Source organism: Ornithorhynchus anatinus, chromosome 10 (genome assembly GCF_004115215.2).
Source record: "Ornithorhynchus anatinus isolate Pmale09 chromosome 10, mOrnAna1.pri.v4, whole genome shotgun sequence".
Taxonomy (NCBI): domain Eukaryota; kingdom Metazoa; phylum Chordata; class Mammalia; order Monotremata; family Ornithorhynchidae; genus Ornithorhynchus; species Ornithorhynchus anatinus.
The window spans coordinates 13609763-13622533 of NC_041737.1; the positions used below are offsets into that span (position 1 = coordinate 13609763).

A 12771-nucleotide genomic window follows, 5' to 3' on the forward strand; every position below is an offset into this window, starting at 1 on the left:
CTCGGGCGGCAGGGGGCGGGGCCTCTAGAGGGCACGCGGGCGGCGGGGGCGGGGGCTAGGAGCACGTGGGCGGCCGGGGGGCGGGGCCTCGTGGCGGCGCGCTCGGGCGGCAGGGGGCGGGGCCTCTAGAGGGCACGCGGGCGGCGGGGGCGGGGGCTAGGAGCACGTGGGCGGCCGGGGGGCGGGGCCTCGGGGGCGCGTGGGCGGAGGGGAGCGCGCGGGCGGCGGGGCCGGGGGTGGGAGGGGGGAAGATGGCGGTGCGGTGGGGCCGTTGGTGGGGGTGGCGGCTCGGGCGGGCGGCGCTGAGAGGAGCCGACGGCGGGGACGTGCGCACCTGGTGAGTGGCGACTTCTCCCGATCCGGCCCGGCCCGGCCCGGCCTGGCCTTTCCCGTCCCGCCCGCCCTCCCCGCCTCCTTCCTCCTCCTCCTCTCAGGGAATGAAGCGGCGCCCCTCAGTGACAAGAGCCCGTGGCTCAGTGGAAAGAGCCCGGGCTTTGGAGTCGGGGCTCATGAGTTCGAATCCCAGCTCTGCCACTTGTCGGCTGTGTGACTGTGGGCAAGTCACTTCACTTCTCTGGGCCTCAGTTCCCTCATCTGGAAAATGGGGATGAAGACGGGGAGCCCCACGTGGGACAACCTGATTCCCCTCTGTCTACCCCAGCGTTTGGAACAGCGCTGGGCACATAGTAAGCGCTTACCAAATACCAAGAGCCCGGCCTGGGGCGTCCGAGGTCGTGGGTTCGAATCCCGCCTCTGCCCCTTGTCCGCTGGGTCACCGTGGGCCAGTCACTTGGCTTCTCTGGGCCTCAGTTCCCCCATCTGGAAAATGGGAATGAAGCCTGGGAGCCCCACGGGGCACCCCCTGATCACCTTGTATCCTTTCCAGCGCTTAGAACAGTGCTCGGCACATAGTAAGCACTTAACAAACACCAACATTATTATTATTATTATTAATAAAATGGGGATTAACTGGGAGCCTCCCGTGGGACCACCTGATGCCCCTGGATCTCCCCCAGCGCTTAGAACAGCGCTCTGCACAGAGGAAGCACTTAACAAATACCCACATTATTATTATTATTATAATGGGGATTAACTTTGAGCCTCACGTGGGACCACCTGATGACCCTGTATCTCCCCCAGCGCTTAGAACGGTGCTCGGCACAGAGGAAGCGCTTAACAAATACCGACTTTATTATTATTATTATTCACCCATTCATTCAGTAGTCTTTATTGGCCTCAGTTCCCTCATCTGTAAAATGGGGATGAAGACCATGAGCCTCACATGGGGCAACCTGATGACTTTGTATCTCCCCCAGCGCTTAGAGCAGTGCTCTGCACATCCTAAGCACTTAACAAATACCAGCATTATTATTATGATGATGATGGGGATTAACTGTGAGCCTCACGTGGGGCAACCCGATGACCCTGTATCTCCCCCAACGCTTAGAACAGTGCTCTGCACCTAGGAAGCGCTTAACAAATGCCAACATTATTATTATGATTCATCCGTTCATGCAGTAGGCTTTATTGAGCGCTTACTAGGTGCAGAGCACTGGACTAAGCGCTCGGAATGGGGCAATTGGGCAACAGATAGAGACAATCCCTGCCCATTGAGGGGCTCACAGTCTAATCGGGGGAGACAGACAAAAACAAGACAACTTCATCACGATAAATAGAATCAAGAGGGTGGACACCTCATTAACAAAATAAATAGGGTCATAAATAATATATACAAATGAGCACAGTGCGGAGGAGAGGGGGAGGAGCAGAGGGAAAAAAATGTTGGTATTTGTAAGCGCTTACTTTGTGCAGAGCACTGTTCTAAGCGCTGGGGGAGATACAGGGTCATCGGGTTGTCCCACGTGAGGCTCACAGTTAATCCCCATTTGACAGATGAGGTCACTGAGGCCCAGACAAGTGAAGTGATTTGCCCACAGTCACACAGCTGACAAGTGGCAGGGCTGGGATTCAAACCCATGACCTCTGACTCCCAAGCCCAGGCTCTTTCCACTGGAAAGGGGGGGAAAGGTCCTCCTCCAACCCCAGGCGGCCAGGCAGCCCTTACCGCGATTGGGAAATGACCCTAATCATCATAATCATGGTATTTGTGAAGCTCTGACTCTGCGCTGAGCGCCCTTCCAAGCGCTGGGGTGGATACAAGGTCATCAGGCCCGTCCCCCGTGGGGCTGGCAGGGTCCCTCCCCATTTTGCAGATGGGGGAACTGAGGCCCGGAGAAGTGAAGCCCAGCTTTGAGCGGGGATGGTCTCTGTTGCCGAATTGTCCATTTCAAGCGCTTAGGACAGTGCTCTGCACAGAGTCAGCGCTCAATAAATACAATTGAATGAATAGTAAGCGCTCAATAGATACTATTGAATGAATAGTAAGCTCTCACTAAATACTATTGAATCAATGAATGAATGAAGTGACTTGCCCAAGGTCACCCAGCAGCCAAGTGGCGGAGCGAAGATTCGAACCCACGTCCTCCGACTCCCAAGCCCGGGCTCGGGCCACTGAGCCCCACCGCTTCCCGACCATCCGACGCCCTTAATAATAATATTAAGAATAATAATGATAATGGTATCTCTTAAGCCCTCGGTAGGTGCCAAGCGAGAAGCGTCGCTCGGTAGCAACAGTCCGGGCTTGGGAGTCAGAGGACGTGAGTTCGATTCCCGGCCCCGCCGCTTGTCTGCCGGGTGACCCTGGGAAAGTCACTTCCCTTCTCTGGGCCTCAGCTGTAAAATGGGGGCGAAAAGGGTGAGCCCCACGAGGGACAGCCCGATGACCCTGGATGTGCCCCCGGGGCTGAGAACAGTGCTTGGCACATAGTGAGCGCCTAACAAGTGACGTACTTATTATACAAGGTCATCAGGTTGTCCCACGTGGGGCTCACGGTTTTAATCCCCACTTTGCGGATGAGGTCACTGAGGCCCAGAGAAGCAAAGCGGCTTGCCCGAGGTCGCACAGCAGAAAGGTGGCGGAGCCGGGATTAGAACCCACGACCTCCGACTCCCAAGCCTCTGCTCTTCCCACTAAGCCTCGCTGCTTCATAATAATGATGGCATTTGTTAGGCACTTGCTATGTGCCAGACACTGTACTAACCCCTGGGGTGGATACAAGCTTAGTGGAAAGAGCCCGGGCTTGGTTGTCGGGGGTCACGGGCTCTAATCTCGGCTCATCCACTTATCGGCTGTGTGACCTTGGGCAAGTCACTTCCCGTCTCTGTGCCTCAGCACCCTCATCCGTAAAATGGGGATTAAGTCTGTGAGCCCCACGTGGGACAACCCGATTACCTCGTATCTACCCCAGCACGTAGAACAGTGCTTGGCACATGGTAAAGTCTTAACAAATACCATCTTTATTATTATTATTATTACTACAAGCAAATTGGGTTGGACCCAGTCCCTGTCTCACATGGAGTTTACAATCTTGGTCCCCATTTTACAGATGAGGGAACTGAGGCACAATGAAGTGACAGATATGTTTCCTGCCCACCGTCGCCTTAGAATCTACCTCCCCCCCCCACCCCATTTTCTATTTTTGTGCCATTAGGGAGTTTGTTGTAAATTTAGATCATCCTAATCCCGGAGGAGGGAACGGAGGCACAATGAAGTGACTTGCCCAGGGTCACGCATGCGGCCAGGTTGGGGGAGCCGGGATTAGAACCCGTGACCCTCCGACTCCCAGGGCCGTGCTCTATCCCCTCTGCCGGGGGACCCTGTCCCTGCCCTAGAGGAGTTTACAGTGTAGTGGGGAAGGCAGGCGTCGAAATGAGTTACAGAGGAAGGGTATGTACATAAACGCTGTGGGGCCGGGGAGGGCCGAGTGTCACGGTGTTGAGGGGTACGACCCCAGCCCCGAAGCACTGATGTCCACAGTTGTCATTTTATTGATTTGTACTCATGTCTGTCTCCCCCTCTTTAGACTGTCAGCTCGTTGTGAGGGCTCAGAAAATACGAGTGAATAAATGAGTGAACATAGATAGGCAACAGAAGGAAGAGCGAACGGTGGGTGAGGTTAGTCAGAGGAGGTTTCTCGGAGGAGAGCGTCTTGTAGGACACCCTCCTTTTCATTCATTCAATCGTATTTATTGAGCGCTTACTGCGTGCGGGGCACTCTTCTAAGCTCTTGGGAGATTACGATACAACGTCCCACCGACGCGTTCCCTGCCTACAGTGACCTTTCAATGTAGAGGTGGGGAGACGCACATCAATACAGATATATAATTTACAGATATGTCCATAAGTGCTGTGAGGCTGGGAGATCCCTTTCCCTTCCCTCAAACATCTATATATCTTTGCGGACAAACAGTACATTTCTACTTTCCTTTTCCATGGGTACCCCACTAATCAGTTGTATTTCTTGAGTACTTAACTGTGTGTTGAGAACTGTACTAAGTGCTTGGGAGGATACAATAAAACAGAGTTGGTAGATATGTTTCCTGCCCACAGTAACCTTAGAGTCTACCCCCCCATTTTCTATTTTTGTGCCATTATGGAGTTTGTTATAAATTCAGATCATCCCAATCGTAGATGGATATACATGTAGTGATACGGCAGTATCAGTATTAAGTGTTTTATCCATTCGTGGTATTTATCGAGAGCTCACTCTATGCAGAGTACTGGACTAGATGTTTAGGAGAATACAGGACCGTAGAGTCGGTGGACAAAATTCCCTGTCGAAAACGAACTCCTTTACTGTGTGCAGAGCACTGTCCTGGTAGAAGATAACCGTTTAATAACATCTTGAAGGCTTTCCTGGACTTCAGCCCTTCAAAAACAGCATTTTCTCTTGCTCACAGGTTAGGTTCGTGGCCACTTGTTTTGGACTGACATTTTAGATAGTGGGGCTACGTCACATTCCTGCCCTTGGGTAGGAGTCATGACACTGGGATGTGAATGACCCAAGCAAGAAGAGTGAGGAAATATTCGGCTGGTAATTCTCCCCTGAAGACTGAGGTAGGAACCCAGGAGGCTGCTCTGCATCCATTAGGATTGAATCGTGAGAATTCTTCCTACGCTCTTCCCCTTCAGACCAAAAGAAACTTGACATCATCATCACCGTCATCATCCCCGGAATTTATTGATATCTCATGGAACGAGGCACCAAAGAAAATGGCAAAACAAGAATCAAAAAGGCCCTTGGTGATGGAGAAAATATCACTTTTTATTTAATGGCAAGCTCCAAGAGAATAAACTTTAAGAGTTCACACAGTGGAATTGTGACCCATGATTTACTGAGACCTACTTTATGATGGGAGAATGACCCCAGCACTGGAGTAGAAGGCATGACCAGGATTGGGGGACGAAGAGGAAGCAGCATGGACTAGTGGGTAGCGCACGGGCGTGGAAATCAGAAGGACCAGGGTTCTAATCCCAGCTCCACCCCTTGTCTGCTGTGTGACCTTGGGCAAATCACTTCACTTCTCTGTGCCTCATCTGTAAAATGGGGATTAAGACTGTGAGCCCCACGTGGGACATGGACCGTGTCCATCCTGATTACCTCGTGTCTACCCCAGCGCTTAGAACAGTGCCCGGCACACTTAGAGAAGCAGCGTGGCTCACTGGAAAGAGCCCGGGCTTTGGAGTCAGAGGTCATGGGTTCGAACCTCGACTCTGCCACTTGTCAGCTGGGTGACTGTGGGCAAGTCACTTCACTTCTCGGTGCCTCAGTTCCCTCATCTGTAAAATGGGGATGAAGACTGTGAGCCCCACGTGGGACAACCTGATTCCCCTGTGTCTACCCCAGCGCTTAGAACAGTGCTTGGCACATAGTAAGCGCTTAACAAATACCAACATTATTATTATTATTATTAGTGAGCACTTAGCAAAAGCAACAGTTCATGAGAAGTGGCGTGGCCTAGTGGATAGAGCACGGGCCCTGGAGTCAGAAGGACCTGCTTTTTCAGTCCTGGCTCTGCCACTTGTCTGCCGTGTGACCTTGGGCGAATCACTGAACTTCCCTCTGCCCCAGTTACCTCATCTGTAAAATGTGGGACACGACTGTGTCCCTCCTGATCACCTTGTGTCTATCCTGGGGCTTAGAACGGTGCCGGGCACATAGTAAGTCCTTAACAAATACCATAACGAAAAAAAAGAGGATAATCTCACGCAGCAGGAGGAGGAGGGGATCCCAGGGGGCAGAGCTTGATGAAGGGGACAGGTCCCAGGGGGTGGGTAGTGCATCTGCCCTGGAACCTTCCTCAGTCAAGGCCTAGCCATAGCCGCGGAGACCTGAACTCTGCAGAAGACGCCCCCCGCGCTCCCATCCCCGAGCAGCCCTGCCGCCTCCCCCCAGACGTTGAGAACCTGAGAAGCAGGGTTGACCCGAGGCTGGCAGGCTGGCATCTGCTCCATCGTGGGGCCCAGCTGCTTCAGGGCAGGAACCCTAGGCCAGCCTGGAGGACCTGAGGGACAATGGAAGTGGGGTGAGGGGGACTGATTAAAATGCACCTCCCCACCTTAGATCCACCACCCCTTTACCACTTCAAGCACAGCCTGACCACTTGGGTACTAATACCCCCACCTCCGGAATATCTCTTTATACTCCCCATCCTCCTCCTCTCTCTCATTTATTTTTGTGTCAGACTCCCTCACTAGATTGTAATATCCCAGAGGGCAGGGATCGGGTCTACTAATGCTATTGCAGTCTCCCAAGCACTCGGGGCAGTGGTTTGAGCACAGTAGATGCTCAGTAAACAGTTCTGATTGAATAGGGAATTAATTCAGCTTGCCCCAAAGCACCTATAATGGGTTGTGGGGCATGTCTCCTGGTGTCCCTTAGATCCAGCAGGAGATTTGGAACCTCCCTGCCTGGCGGGGAGGATGCCGGGTGTAGAGAGTCAGTCTGCAGTCTGAAAAATAATATCATCAGCAAAGGTATTTATTGAGAGCTTACTCTGTGCTGTACTAAGTGCTTGGAACCAAGTTTACCTGTTTATCCCTTCATGTGTATTGGAGGGCCCATCTCTGCTGCAGAGACTCAGTTTCCCTGAATAAGTGGACAGTACTTTCCTCTGCCTCAGTTTACTCATCTGTAAAATGTTAAGTGCTTGTTCTTCCTCCCCATTACACTGTGAGCCCCAGGCGGAATATGAACTGTCCGACCTGATTATCTCGTCGCCGATCACTCAGTGGTATTTACTGAACATTTATTGTGCGCAGAGCTCTGTATTAAGGCACTTGGGAGAGCACAGTATAACAGAGCTGGTCGACATATTCCGTGTCCACAGTGAACTTACGGTTTATAAGGGGAGAAGCACTTAACTGACTCCATCATTTTTTAAAAATTATTATTATTATTACCTCCCCAGCCTCCTGTCATCCCATGGGAGTCCAAGGGCCTATCCAAGTGCAGTGGAAGAGCAGCAGGATTACTTGCTGCCTCCTGAGGTCAATCATCCATTTAATCAGTGGTATCACTTGAACCCTCACTGTGTGCAGAGCACCGTATTAAGCAGTGATGCTGCTCTTTGGCCAGAAGTGAATGGGAAGCGGTGCCTTTGAAGCTCTGGGCAACTGGCCTGCCTCTCCTCAGAGCCCCGAGACCCGCACGTGGAAGTCGGCAGGGAAACTCCTGAGAAATTCAGGGAGCCACGCCACAGTTTCCTCCCTCCACTTCTCTCTCCGTGTCCCACGTGGGGCTCACGGTCCTAATCCCCACTTTACAGATGAGGGAACTGAGGCACAGTGAAGTGGCTTGCTCAAGGTTACTCCGCAGACAAGTGTCTGCAAGAGCTGAGACGCAGCGTGGTCTGGTGGTTAGAGCACAGGCCTGAGAGGCAGAAGGACCTGTGTTCTAAATCTCGCTCCGTCACCTGTCTGTACTAAGAGCGCCGTACTGAGCACTTAGGAGAGTACAGTGTGACAAGAGTTCCGGATGGTCTGGCAGGGCCACCCCAACCCTTCCCCCTGTTGATCTCTCATCAGTTGCTTCATCGTCATAATTACTGTCTCCCCTCCTTCAAAGCTTTATTGAGGGCACACCTCCTCCAAGAGGCCTTCCCAGACTAAGCCCCTCCTTTCCTCTTCTCCCACTCCCTTCTGCAACCCCCTGACTTCTCCCTTTGCTCTTCCCCCGTCCCAGCCCCGCAGCACTTCTGTACACATCTTTCATTTATTTATTTCTATTGATGTCTGTCTCCCAACCTCTACACCGTAAGCTCGTTGTGGGCAGGGAATGTGTCCGTTTATTGTTGTAGTGTACTCTCCCAAGCGTTTAGTACGGTGCTCTGCGCGCAACAAGCCCTCAGTAAATACAGTTGAATGAATCATCATCATCAATATTTATCAAGCACCTATGGTGACCATAACATCGTTCTCTCTACTGTGGGCAAAGCATTGTGCTGAGTGCTTGACAACATGCTCTGTGCTCATTTGTATATATCATTTATTACCCTGTTTATTTTGTTAATGAGATGTACAGCCCCTTGATTCTATTTACCGTGATAATGCTGTCGTTATCGTTTCGCTCTTTTTTGCTCCGCCGTCTGTCTCCCCCGATTAGACTGTGAGCCCATCATTGGGCAGGGATTGTCTCTATCTGTTGCCCAATTGTACAGTGCAAGTGCTTACTACAGTGCTGTGCACATAGTAAGCGCTCAATAAATGCTATTGAATGAATGAATTCAACAAGTAAAAGATACATGTCTTGCCCTCAAATGTCTTACAGTCTAATGGAGTGCAATCAGCTTTTTCTTTTTCCCATTGACATCGTTTGAAATATGAACTTGTCCTGAAGAATCTAAAGCGGGAGATGAGCCAGGCCCTCAGAGTTTGGGATCATTCCACCAGAATCAGACCCCCTTTTCACCCAACGCCTCAAAAATAGGGCCAGATGTCAGCTTCCGGCTGGCGGTATTGGAAAGGAGACTTGAACCGACTTTGAAAAGGAAGACTCTTGTTGGGGGATACCCATCTTATTGATGCCAACTTTAGGTGGATTATGTGGTTTAAAATTCCACGCTGGAATTAGATTTTTGAATTTACGAGAAGCGGCGTGGCTTTGTGGAAAGAGCCCGGGTTTGGTCAGGGATCATGGGTTCTAATCCCGGCTCCGCCACTTGTCAGCTGTGTGACTTTGGACCAGTCACGTCACTTTCTCTGTGCCTCAGTTCCCTCATCTGTAAAATAGGGATGAAGACTGTGAGCCTCACGGGGGACGACCTCATTACCTTGTATCAACCCCAGCGCTTAGAACAGTGCTCTGCACATAGTAAGCGCTTAACAAATACCATGATGATAATAATAACTTCCACAGCCCAGGAGGTGATAGTCTAAATCTAGTTTTTTCAGTTTCAGGGCAATGGTTTTCTTCTTTTTTGGTCCCAAATTTGTCTCAGTTCTCTCTGAAGTTTGGGAAAGGAATGCCATGTGCTATTCTATCGCTGAGGCACTGGAGGGTGCTAATATAATGAGAGACCTGCAGTTGCTTTCTACCAAAATTCTGTAGAATAGTTCTCACTTGCTTTGATTTTCCCCTTTGGGGAAAGAAATCCGGATAGTTTCCACATTACTTTCCAATGCAGACGGCGCTCAGGCAGGGAGAAGGTAAACAGAATCCCCGATTTTTTAGCAGCCAGGTCTGGAAAGGCCAGCAGAGTTTCTGAGAGGGGTGAAGGCATATCTCTTCCAACCCCAGACACACACACGTGATGATTCAAACTTAAAGTAATATACAGTTTGAGATGTGGATCCGTGGTGAGATTAGTTTCCAATGAGTTACTGGTCGGTATCAAAACAAGCCAAGGTCATATCAAATCTGGATTTGATATTAACCAAAGGCCATTTCTCTCACCTTTGGATCAAATAGAGACGAAGTCACATTTCTTTTTTCATTTAAATATCCTTTTACCCCTCTGGGACACCCTTCCTTTCACCTCCTTGTTGCTGTTACTGGGGATTTCTTAAAATCGCGAAGAAATTAGCGATTAGAAATTCAAATGAATGTGAAAGTGTCTTCTTGTCACATTCCCCCCGTCAAGCTGCTTCCCTGCTTCTCTCGCTACGATTTGCATTTTTTTATGATATTTGTTAAGCTCGTACTATGTTCTAGGCACTGTACTAAGTGCTGGGGTAGAAACGGCATAATCGTGTGGCAATCTCTGTCCCACATGGAGCTCAGAGTCTTGATCCCCACTTTATAGATGAGGCAACTGAGGCACAGAGAAGTGAAGCGGTTTATCCGAAGTCACACAGCAGACGAGCGGTGGAGTTGGATTAGAACCCAGATCCTCTGGCTCCCAGCTGTTCTCCTTCCACCGGGGCGTGCTGCTTCTGCATGACAGTTACCTGTGACTGCAACCGGCCTTTATTCAAGCACCGAGGAATTCACCTCCTGGACTGCTCCTCATCCAGATCCCCTAGAGATAATAATGTTGGTATTTGGTAAGCGCTTACTATGTGCAGAGCACTGTTCTAAGCGCTGGGGTAGATACAGGGTCATCAGGTTGTCCCACGTGAGGCTCACAATCTTCATCCCCATTTTACAGATGAGGTAACTGAAGCGCAGAGAAGTTAAGTGACTGGCCCACAGTCACCCAGCTGACAAGTGGCAGAGTCGGGATTCGAACCCATGATGTTGTAGCGTTTTGGGTTGTGTCTGGAACCATCCCCTGAGGGGTTCACTCTGGCCCTGGTCTCTCCTCTTCCTTCCCCCTAGGCTGGAAGACCAATGGGGAGACTTGATTTTTGGGGGTCTTCCCAGTGGACTCCCCATTCAATGCAGGCCCCTAAGTGGCATCTCGGAGCTGGCTGTGATTGTAAAGGGGCCAGGATTTTCTGGACTGAGAGACAACTGGTTTGGCCTGACTGGACTAATAATAATAATAATAATGTTGGTATTTAAGCGCTTACTATTGCAGAGCACTGTCTAAGCGCTGGCGTAGATACAGGGTAATCAGGTTGTCCCACGTGAGGCTCACGGTTAATCCCCATTTTTACAGATGAGGTCACTGAGGCCCAGAGAAGTTAAGCGACTTGCCCACGGTCACACAGCTGACAAGTGGTAGAGAAGCAGCGTGGCTCAGTGGGAAGAGCACGGGCTTTGGAGTCAGAGGTCATGGGTTCGAATCCCTGCTCCGCCACTTAGCTGTGTGACTGTGGGCAAGTCACTTAACTTCTCTGTGCCTCAGTTCCCTCATCTGGAAAATGGGGATGAAGACTGTGAGCCCCACGTGGGACAACCTGATTCCCTTGTGTCTACCCCAGCGCTTAGAACAGTGCTCGGCACATAGTAAGCGCTTAACAAATACCAACATTATTAAGTGGCAGAGACTAGTTCCCTTTAAGTGGCTAGAGGCCACAGTAGCTTTCCTGAGCATTCTGAGGTACTTAAAACTCACTCAAGGAGCATCAATGGTCACATGGCTAACTAGTAGACGACTAGTCAGTCAGTCGGTTGTATTTACTGAGCGCTTACTGGGTGCAGAACTCAGTACTGAGCACCTGGGAGAGTACAATATAACAATAAACAGACACATTCCATGTCCACAACTAGGAGAGCAAATGATCTTTTAGGTTCTGCAATCCCCAGATTACTATGAGAGGCCAAGAGTCACATTGTTGGCCTAAAAGAGATTTGTGCTGGAGGGCTCAGAAATCTCCTTCAATGACAAGGTGTTTGATAAACACCCTATTACCCTATTTATTACCCTATTTATATTACCCTATTTATTTTGTTAATGAAATGTACATCGCCTTGATTCTATTTAGTTGCCATTGTTTTTACGAGATGTTCTTCCCCTCGACTCTATTTATTGCCATCGTTCTCGTCTGTCCGTCTCCCCCGATTAGACCGTAAGCCCGTCGAACGGCAGGGACTGTGGCTATCTGTTGCCGACTTGTTCATTACAAGCGCTTAGTCCAGTGCTCCGCACATAGTAAGCGCTCAATAAATACTATCGAATAAACGTTGTTTTCACCATCAGCAGTGGGATTTGCCGAGTGCTTACTGTGTGCAGAGCACTTTACCGGACACTTTCTTTGGACAGCAGCGTACTGTCTGTTGCATATAGAGCACTACGGTGTGCTTACTGTATTCATTCATTCATTCAATAGTATTTATTGAGCACTTACTATGTGCAGAGCACTGCACTAAGCGCTGGGAATGTACAATACAGAGTGCTATAGAAAGAGCTTGAAACAGCCTGGCCTAGTGGAAAAGAGTATGGGTCCTCTGACTCCGAATCCCGCCTCTGCCACTTTTCCGCTGTGTGACCTTGGTTAAGTCACTTCACTTCCTCTGTGCCGCAGTTCTCTCATCTGTAAAATGGGGATTAAGACTGTGAGCCCCACTGGGGACAGGGACTGTGTCCAACCTGACTACCTTGTATTTACCCCCAGCACATAGTACAGTGTCTGGCGCATAGTACAAGTACATAGTACTTAACAAATACTGTAAAAAAAATTATTCGCATGCAGGCACTCGGTCACACTCAGTATGACACACGTGGGTACACACAGTCTCCCAATTACACAAACACATTAAAATCGGTAATGGAGTTCAGATCATCAACAGCAGAGCCGATGGTGGGCAAGAGGGAGTATTACTGATGAGATTTTTGTCACCATAGCAGCGGTCCTGTGGGAAGAGGGAGGAATGCCGGCTTGGGCGGGGCTAGTAATGATAAGCGCGGTATTCGTTCAGCCATTATTGCAGCACGACCTAGGGGATAGAGCACGAGCCTGGAATTCAGAAGGACCAGGGTTCTAATCCCGGCTTTGCCACTTGTCCGCTGTGTGACCTTGGGAAGTCACTTCACTTCTCTGGGCCT

The 12771-nt window shown here is 50.3% G+C and overlaps 1 long non-coding RNA gene across 1 annotated transcript; it reads left to right on the top strand.

The window, feature by feature from the left end:
- The first annotated feature begins 282 nt into the window (after positions 1-282).
- On the top strand, positions 283-5215 carry LOC114814643. The gene is made up of 2 exons (XR_003762403.1): positions 283-337; positions 4801-5215. It is a non-coding gene; the product is annotated as an uncharacterized LOC114814643 (long non-coding RNA).
- The last annotated feature ends 7556 nt before the right edge of the window (positions 5216-12771 follow it).